Raw genomic sequence first — 9,726 nt, forward strand, 5'->3', positions numbered from 1 at the left:
CTGTAAACCTTTTATGGGCTAAAGGGCCAGCTGAAGGGCGTTAGGGGGGGAGTTGGGGTGAGGGCTATATGTGCCCTGGGTAAACCCTGGAACTAATGGGAAATAGAATGGGCAACAGAATTTAAAGTGTAATCCTGCCTCCCACTCGTATATTAATCTAAGGGGGCGCAGGAGTATTGGGGGCACAAGCTGATATTCAGGCTGTATGGGGGTATATTCCATATGTTTGCATGTAAATGGGGGGCAGCCATTACAGGGAGGGCCGATCCTTTATCAGCCAATGGGAACCTGTCGGCTGTTGCTCTCTGGGGCGCCCAGACTGTTACAAATCTTTCCTTAACCCCACACGCACTTATTTCCTGATGTATGGGGCACCCTCACCATTTATACCTCAAATAAGGAGAAAAGCATATTCCTGGTGGCGCACATGAAAGGATCCCCCCCCGAATGGACCCCGCGATAATTCTGGCATCTCTCCTTCCAGCCTCAAAGGGAAGAACCGGGGAATCCATGGCGGGGCACACGTGCATTCAGTCTCTTGTTCAACTTACTGAATGGTAGCTAGGGTGCATTGGACCCTACAACCAGATATCTGCTGAAATCCAAAGTGGAGGACCTGAATAAAAATTGGGAATATAAGGTCTCAGGAATATTGAGGGTGGACATTATCCCTAGCGCCACGAGGTCTCAAGCTCCATGGACAGTTTGCCATGGAGAGAGACTAAATAAAGCTTTAGGACCCCCAGGGCTTTCTACGCTTGAGAGAGAACCCCGAGGTTACAGTAAGGATTGTGGCGTCCTTTCCCTGCCTCTGGGGGAGGCTTTTCTGCTTTGCTCTTCTTAGCTCCTCAGTGGGAGAGCCACAGGCGCCTTGGGTCAGCGGAGGGGCGGGTACTAAGGTTTTGTCCTGAAATACTCAACTGCTCCCACTTATTAAACGTAGCGTAAGTTATTTCCCGCATTTAGTAGAGGGAATTGTTCAGGAGAGAAATGTAGCAGAAAGAGTCCCGTGCCCGACTCCCGGACCATTTAAGGGTGAAGACACACGGAGCTACTAAGTAGCAGCTTACAAAACAGACAAATTGCTTGATCATTTACTGATAATTGGTCTGTGTGTGTGTTTAGCAGAGGCATTCTCAGTATGTCTATGGCAGGGGATTTGCTGGCGTTTAGTTGCTGCTACAAAGTAGCTCTGTGTTGTCTTCACCCTTTATGCCGAGCATTTTAGCATCACGGCAACAGCCCTGATCTGGCTACAAAATACCGTCGATGGCTGGGGATTGGTCGGCACAGAGGACAGGTACCCATCCCTTGCGTCACTAAATCGCCCCCCCGCCCCCCCGCCAACTAAAAATGTACATTTTTATGGATCTCAGGGACAAAACCTTTAGTTTGCAGAAATTCTGTCCATTATATATTTTTTTATATTATTTTGGTGAATAAAACCTCGTGTCGTGGTCCAGTTTGTTTCATCTCTTCTTTACAGATATATAGAAAACATTGGGGTAACAGTCACCCTGCTATAGTTCCAGGGGTACCCAGGGCACATATAAGCACTCACCCCAAATCCCCCCTAACTGGCCTTTCAGGCTGGGCCCCTTAGCCCATAACAAGGTTACAGATATATAGAAACATTGGGGTAACAGTCACCCCGCTATAGTTCCAGGGGTACCCAGGGCACAAATAAGCACTCACCCAAATCCCCCCTAAACTGGCCTTCAGGCTGGGCCCCCTTAGCCCATAACAAGGTTACAGATATATAGAAACATTGGGGTAACAGTCACCCCGCTATAGTTCCAGGGGTACCCAGGGCACAAATAAGCACTCACCCCAAATCCCCCCCTAACTGGCCTTCAGCTGGGCCCCCTTAGCCCATAACAAGGTTACAGATATATAGAAACATTGGGGAACAGTCACCCCGCTATAGTTCCAGGGGGTACCCAGGGCACAAATAAGCACTCACCCCAAATCCCCCTAACTGGCCTTCAGGCTGGGCCCCTTAGCCCATAAACAAGGTTACAGATATATAGAAACATTGGGGTAACAGTCACCCGCTATAGTTCCAGGGGTACCCAGGGCACAAATAAGCACTCACCCCAAATCCCCCCTAACTGGCCTTCAGGCTGGCCCCCTTAGCCCATAACAAGGTTACAGATATATAGAAACATTGGGTAACAGTCACCCGCTATAGTTCCAGGGGGTACCAGGCACAAAATAAGCACTCACCCCAAATCCCCCCCTAACTGGCCTTCAGGCTGGGCCCCTTAGCCCATAACAAGGTTACAGATATATAGAAACATTGGGGTAACAGGCACCCTGCTATAGTTCCAGGGGTACCCAGGGCACAAATAAGCACTCACCCCAAATCCCCCCCTAACTGGCCTTCAGGCTGGGCCCCTTAGCCCATAACAAGGTTACAGATATAGAAACATTGGGGTAACAGTCACCCCGCTATAGTTCCAGGGGTACCCAGGGCACAAATAAGCACTCACCCCAAATCCCCCCTAACTGGCCTTCAGGCTGGGCCCCCTTAGCCCATAACAAGGTTACAGATATATAGAAACATTGGGGTAACAGTCACCCCGCTATAGTTCCAGGGGTACCCAGGGCACAAATAAGCACTCACCCCAAATCCCCCCTAACTGGCCTTCAGGCTGGGCCCCCTTAGCCCATAACAAGGTTACAGATATATAGAAACATTGGGGTAACAGGCACCCTGCTATAGTTCCAGGGGTACCCAGGGCACAAATAAGCACTCACCCCAAATTCCCCCCTAACTGGCCTTCAGGCTGGGCCCCTTAGCCCATAACAAGGTTACAGATATATAGAAACATGGGGGTAACAGTCACCCCGCTATAGTTCCAGGGGTACCCAGGGCACAAATAAGCACTCACCCCAAATTCCCCCAACTGGCCTTCAGGGCTGGGCCCCCTTAGCCCATAACAAGGTTACAGATATATAGAAACATTGGGGTAACAGTCACCCTGTTCGCCCCTAATGAGGGGAGTAGGAGGGGAGAGGCCAGTACCCCACAACTCCTATTGCCAAAAAGCCTTGAGGTCAGAGCTTTTAGGCCATTTCTATGTGAAGGTGACCGGGGGGGTAAGTTGAAGCATAATGCCCCCTTCCCTGACCAAGGAGATACCAATATCCCAAGCAAGTGCCCTGTCAGTAGGGGGCAGGAGTATCTATGTACAGGGGAAGCTGTGCCAGGGAGGGTGCCCAAGTGGTAGGTGCCACAATATGGCTACCTGTGCGGCCAATGTGCCACTGCAGGGGCCCCGGCTCACTTGCTGAATTTATGGGCAAGTCCATGGGGATGGCACAGTCTGTCTACTCTCATATAAAACAATTGTGTTGCATGAGCTATGGCAGCCCCACTCCCTTCACCAAAACTGAACCCCACTGAGCCGCCCCCCAAATATATATTTAGGCACAAAATGACATTATTATACAGGTCCCGCCCTTAACTTTCCTCAAGGTCTAATAGAATATCTGTATATAATTAGTACTGCACTTTTGGGGTAACTGTGGCTTGGGGTGTTGCTGGGTAGGATTTAGGGGTAACTGTGGCTTGGGGTGCCGCTGGGTAGGATTTAGGGTAACTGTGGCTTGGGGTGCCACTGGGGCAGGATTTAGGGGTAACTGTGGCTTGGGGTGCCACTGGGCAGGATTTAGGGGTAACTGTGGCTTGGGGTGCCACTGGGCAGGATTTAGGGGTAACTGTGGCTTGGGGTGCCGCTGGGCAGGATTTAGGGGTAACTGTTGGCTTGGGGTGTTGCTGGGTAGGATTAAGGGGTAACTGTGGCTTGGGGTGCTGCTGGGTAGGATTTAGGGGTAACTGTGGCTTGGGGTGCCACTGGGCAGGATTTAGGGGTAACTGTGGCTTGGGGTGCCGCTGGGCAGGATTTAGGGGTAACTGTGGCTTGGGGTGTTGCTGGGTAGGATTAAAGGGGTAACTGTGGCTTGGGGTGTTGCTGGGTAGGATTAAGGGGTAACTGTGGCTTGGGGTGCTGCTGGGCAGAATTTAGGGGTAACTGTGGCTTGGGGTGCTGCTGGGCAGAATTTAGGGGTAACTGTGGCTTGGGGTGCCACTGGGCAGGATTTAGGGGTAACTGTGGCTTGGGGTGTTGCTGGGCAGGATTTAGGGGTAACTGTGGCTTGGGGTGCCACTGGGCAGGATTTAGGGGTAACTGTGGCTTGGGGTGCTGCTGGGCAGGATTTAGGGGTAACTGTGGCTTGGGGTGTTGCTGGGTTAGGATTAAGGGGTAACTGTGGCTTGGGGTGCTGCTGGGTAGGATTTAGGGTAACTGTGGGCTTGGGGTGCCACTGGGCAGGATTTAGGGGTAACTGTGGCTTGGGGTGCCGCTGGGGCAGGATTTAGGGGTAACTGTGGCTTGGGGTGTTGCTGGGTAGGATTAAGGGGTAACTGTGGCTTGGGGTGCCACTGGGCAGGATTTAGGGGTAACAGTGGCTTAAGGTGCTGCTGGGCAGGATTTAGGGGTAACTGTGGCTTGGGGTGCTGCTGGGCAGAATTTAGGGGTAACTGTGGCTTGGGGTGCCACTGGGCAGGATTTAGGGGTAACTGTGGCTTGGGGTGAATATGGGCATGTTGGGGGGGCACATATGCCTGAGGCTCCTGAGCCCAAACACCTATAAGTCAATAGAACCCCCCACAGGGGTAAAACAAGTGGCTGCCAATGAGAGTAAGTAGAGGGCAGCAGTAATGTGTGAGTGGCGGTACAGCTGCCCCAGGAGTGCCCGGGGGGGGTACCTAGGGGCAGAACCCATGTGGTGCTGTCGGTACCAGTGGAACATATGGCAGAGCAGTGAGGGCCCCTATCCCATCCCCAGCCCTGCAGGAATCACACACACAAATGGGCCCTGGGGGCCCTGATATTGTACAGTTACACTACAACTCCCAGCATTCCCTGTTAGCCCCCCCCCCAACTGCCATTTATACAGAGCAACATGGCAACTTACAGAACATTCCCATCCCACTATCAGCACAGAATATAGTGGTACATCCCAGCATGCAGTCTGGCAGGGGAGGAACTACAATTCCCAGAATCCCCAGAGAGCTTTCCGTTATCTGTAGCCCAACAGCAGCTGGGGGGGCAGAGTGCAGACACAGCACCTATTTAGCTTTACATGGTATATGGGGGGGTCTGTATAACGGGACCCCCTTGGGTTACAGAGTCATGTGAGGGGCAATAATGCGAGAGCCCCCCCAGGTTACGGAATAGGCTGCCAATAAAGTAATGAATCCCACACAGTGGGACGGTACGTAGCGAAGGCCCCTCCCAGCCAATAACGCACGGTCCCCTTCCCCAGGGCCCCTCAGTAAGGGCCAATGGTAGGGAATCCTACGGGAACAGGGGGCGCTATGCCCGCCAGCAAGTGTACCAGCCGCCTATACACAGCACCCCCACCCACCCCACTGCCCCCCAGATCGACACTAGGCGGTGACGTACAGTCCTTAATCCACTGATTTGTCAGAGCGCAGCAGTGGCCCCGCCTTCCATCTGCGCTTGACTTCAGATAGTATAAACTACAATTCCCAAACACGCTTGCCTGGACAATCCGCTTTCAGTTGCCGGGATAACTGTCCCTCGGCATGCTGGGAATTGTAGTCTATACCGCTCCGCTGGAAAGTAAAATGATAGCGTCCGCGGGTTGCTAGGAGACAAGAACTTCCGGGAGGGACATGCATCGAGAAACGGGAGCCGGGATAGGAACAGCCGGGCAATGAGCCCTCACCGGTTATTGTTATATATGTATTATGTGTGTATATATAAAGCTAGAGAATAGCATAGCTGTAGTCTCTGCCCCCTAGTGGTGACTGCGGGTGATGGAATCTGTAGGGCACTTATGTTCCTGTTACGGGCTATGGCCATAAGAACTCATGCAGACAATTATGGCTCCAATCAATATACTGTATTCTGTACATAGTGTCACATGGTGCTGGGCATGGTGCCCCCCGGCTTAATGTATTATATACACATTGGTATTGTGCTATACTGGCATCTGTACCAACAGGGAAACCTGCAGCCCATCTCCATACTTCTGCCCACATACCCCCTTATGCACTATACCAGCATAGGGATTCCCCTGTACTAAGCACAATTCAGCAGGAACAGCCCCCTAAGTTTGCCCATAGCCTGTACAGAGAGATACCATAAAACTATGGCACATAGGGATTCCCCTGTACTAAGCACAATTCAGCAGGAACAGCCCCCTAAGTTTGCCCATAGCCTGTACAGAGAGATACCATAAAACTATGGCACATAGGGATTCCCCTGTACTAAGCACAATTCAGCAGGAACAGCCCCCTAAGTTTGCTCATAGCCTGTACAGAGAGACACCATAAAACTATGGCACATAGGGATTCCCCTGTACTAAGCACAATTCAGCAGGAACAGCCCCCTAAGTTTGCTCATAGCCTGTACAGAGAGATACCATAAAACTATGGCACATAGGGATTCCCCTGTACTAAGCACAATTCAGCAGGAACAGCCCCCTAAGTTTGCTCATAGCCTGTACAGAGAGATACCATAAAACTATGGCAGCATAGGGATTCCCCTGTACTAAGCACAATTCAGCAGGAACAGCCCCCTAAGTTTGCTCATAGCCTGTACAGAGAGATATAATTCATCTAATTATTAAAAAGGCATCTAAACATAGATAGAAATAAGTAAAAGAAACTTACGTTTATTTCATGGATGTGGGAGAAACTTGCATAAGGAGACAGAAATGTGCAGGAAATATTCTCCCCGGGGCAGGAAACAGGGATTCTATTCTGTAAGACACACAGGGGAGACAGTGATTCAGTCTCTCATGATACAATCACACCAATACCTGCGCATGGAGACATTTATTTTTAAAGGCAAATTGACCTGTAAACAAAACCTGTATGTAGTGGGTCTCCCCGAGTGAAGGCTCAGTCTTTCCCGCTGTCCCCCCAAATTCACTAATCACTGAGACCTCTTTGCACCTCCCAGAATTCCAAGCACAACGACACTTTGTCTGTGGCCAAACCAAGGGGAATTTCACTCTGCCCTGCAGGTTTCTTTCCAACTGCACCATCGGGCTGGCTACTGGCAGAATAGGGGGACCCACAGTGCCCTGGTTGTCATGGTGATACACACGGAGTGGTGCTGATGCAGAATGGGCCAAGGCAGAGTAAGGGCAAGACACTGAACCCCCAGCAATATTACCCCAGTCTGAGGCAGCCATTTCTACAGCTTGAAACCCACTGGGGGTTATTTATAAACACTGGGCCAGGAAATTCACCTGCAGTGTTTCTGTTTTATGCAGAACTTGCCCTTTAATCTGGGTGAAACCACCTTGTGCCACACTGAGCCCCGCCCTCCCCCCAAACCACCCTGGCCCCGCCCTCCCCCCCAAACCACCCTGGCCCCGCCCTCCCCCCCCAAACCACCCCGCCCCCCCCAAACCACCCTGGCCCCGCCCTCCCCCCCGCCCTCCCCCCCAAACCACCCTGGCCCCGCCCTCCCCCCCAAACAACCCTGGCCCCGCCCTCCCCCCCAAACCACCCTGGCCCCGACCTCCCCCCAAACCACCCTGGCCCCGACCTCCCCCCAAAACCATCTACAGACAAGGGGTTGGCCCTTCAGGCCCATTGTACCGGGCACAATGAGCGGCTAAAAGAACCAAACCTACCAGGAATCCTGCACGATACCCAGACTTCCCCCTCAGCCTCCCTGAAAAGAAAAAAAAAAGTGTAAGAGCATACCTTCCAACATTTGAAAAATGAAAAGAGGGACAAAAAGATTCAGCGTGCGCAGCGTGGCAATTTTTTGACCACGCCCACTTTTGTGGCCACGCCCCAATGCCCCCCATAGAAAGTGACCCTCATACACAGTGCCCCCAATTGAGACAGCCCCCCCTACACAGCGCCCCCAATTGAGAGGGTCCCCCCATACACAGTGCCCCCTGTTGAGACAGTCCCCCCCAAAAACAGTGCCATAGACACTGTGACAGGGACAATTTAATAGCCGGCATCATAAATCATGCAAAAAAGAGGATTTGTGGGGAAATGTCAATGTAGCCAATAATTAAAAGGACAGCTAGGCGCTAGGCGCCATCATTGCCGGGACATTAGGAGGTTAAGTGACTCTGTCCAGGGTCACAAGGTAAGGGGCCCAGTGGGTCGGTGCTTGCTGAGTTCTAATTACCCCCTGGGGGGCTCTGCTGATCCATGGGTCTCAGCCACATCGGTCCAAGCAGGGCTCCCAGGGCGGGAATTGAACCCACGGCAGTGGTTGCTGAGTTCTAATTACCCCCTGGGGGGCTCTGCTGATCCATGGGTCTCAGCCACATCGGTCCAAGCAGGGCTCCCAGGGCGGGAATTGAACCCACGGCAGTGGTTGCTGAGTTCTAATTACCCCCTGGGGGGCTCTGCTGATCCATGGGTCTCAGCCACATCGGTCCAAGCAGGGCTCCCAGGGCGGGAATTGAACCCACGGCCCATCGGTGCAAGGCGAGCTCCTTACCGCTGCACTATCCTTCCTCCTCCCACTTGTAGCATGTTTTTTCGTAACCTTGTCTTCTGCATATTGGCGGTTGGTGTATCTTAACCGACTGACTGAAACACTCAGGGTTACAGCCTGCTGCTTGCCCCAAGCCCTATATTAACCCTTTTAATGCCAGCCATTTTGCCCCCGCAGAGGGCAATTAACCGGCCCAAAAATCCCATTGACTTAACATTGAGGCCAATTTTGACAGATTGTAGCGCAGAGAGGGAATTTTTTAGAAACTTGAAATTTACCACATTTGAAGAGGTTTGAAATCTGTGTGAGAAGATACCCCGCACAAGGGTATAAGTTTTACCCCCGGGGCAAGAGAGGTCCCCAAATTTGCCCCATTGACTTATAATGGGGATTTTGGCAAATAACTAGTTTGGCGTAGACCCATGAATGAGGTGTCAAACTGTGCGGCTTATTCGGAAATGGGGTGCTATGACTTTTCTGAGGGGTGGGCGGTTAATTGCCCCAGCAGGGGGCAAGCACCACTCACATTTTCTTCAGGAAATGTACCTCTCTAGTTTGGAAAGTACTATCCCTTCTGATGGTGCCAATACCAAACACATATAGTTTTATGGAGAATTCCCACGTGTATAGGCCACAAACTCCCGGCAGGGCACTGCCAAATCCCCAAAACACTGCGCCAGAAAGCTGCATACTTTAGATTTAAAGGCCAAATCTTCAACTAACAGAAAGTTTATCCCAGAAAATGATACATTTTTGGAAAGAACAGATTCTGGGGAATCCAGAATAGGTAGAACTGTCTGTCTGCTCCAAACTACCAAGTCACAATGCTTTCCTAAACTTATTGGTTTTTATCAAAATATGTGAATTTTTTGAAAAATCGCTTCAAAGCTTCTATGGAATCTGATCTCCTACAGGCCATAAAGTAACCAGATAAAACCCATCTAAAAGTTGTGTGACAGTGTGTGTGTGTATATGAGTGTATAAAAGTGCGCTAACGTGTGCAAAATTAAAAAAACCCTGTTCTAATATGTGTGCTGTAAGTGTGTGTAAGTGTGTATAATAGTGTAAAGAAAGGGCACTTACCTGGAGTGAAGCTCAGTGTAACTGTCAGATCAATTGTAAGCTCTGCTGTTTTGCTTGTTTTCACCCAGTCTCCAGGTCACACCTCTGGTGGGGGCCCCATTGGGGGGTCAGTAACAGGTTAACGGGGATT

General features: G+C 51.2%; 1 protein-coding gene and 1 long non-coding RNA gene across 3 annotated transcripts in view; one reads left to right on the forward strand and one right to left on the reverse strand.

Annotated features, from left to right (window-relative positions):
* Positions 1 to 9,639, reverse strand: part of LOC101734525 — a 19,036-nt gene extending 9,397 nt beyond the window's left edge. The window contains exons 1-2 of the long non-coding RNA XR_004221119.1: positions 9,597 to 9,639; positions 6,710 to 6,799 (exon numbers count right to left, since the gene is read on the reverse strand). This is a non-coding gene — a long non-coding RNA (uncharacterized LOC101734525). The remainder of the gene's footprint in view (positions 1 to 6,709; positions 6,800 to 9,596) is intronic.
* The window catches only part of LOC101733677, a 42,004-nt gene that overhangs the window by 29,744 nt on the left and 2,534 nt on the right, over positions 1 to 9,726 (forward strand). The gene's annotated exons all lie outside the window — the stretch shown is intronic.

Source organism: Xenopus tropicalis, chromosome 2 (genome assembly GCF_000004195.4).
Source record: "Xenopus tropicalis strain Nigerian chromosome 2, UCB_Xtro_10.0, whole genome shotgun sequence".
NCBI lineage: Eukaryota > Metazoa > Chordata > Amphibia > Anura > Pipidae > Xenopus > Xenopus tropicalis.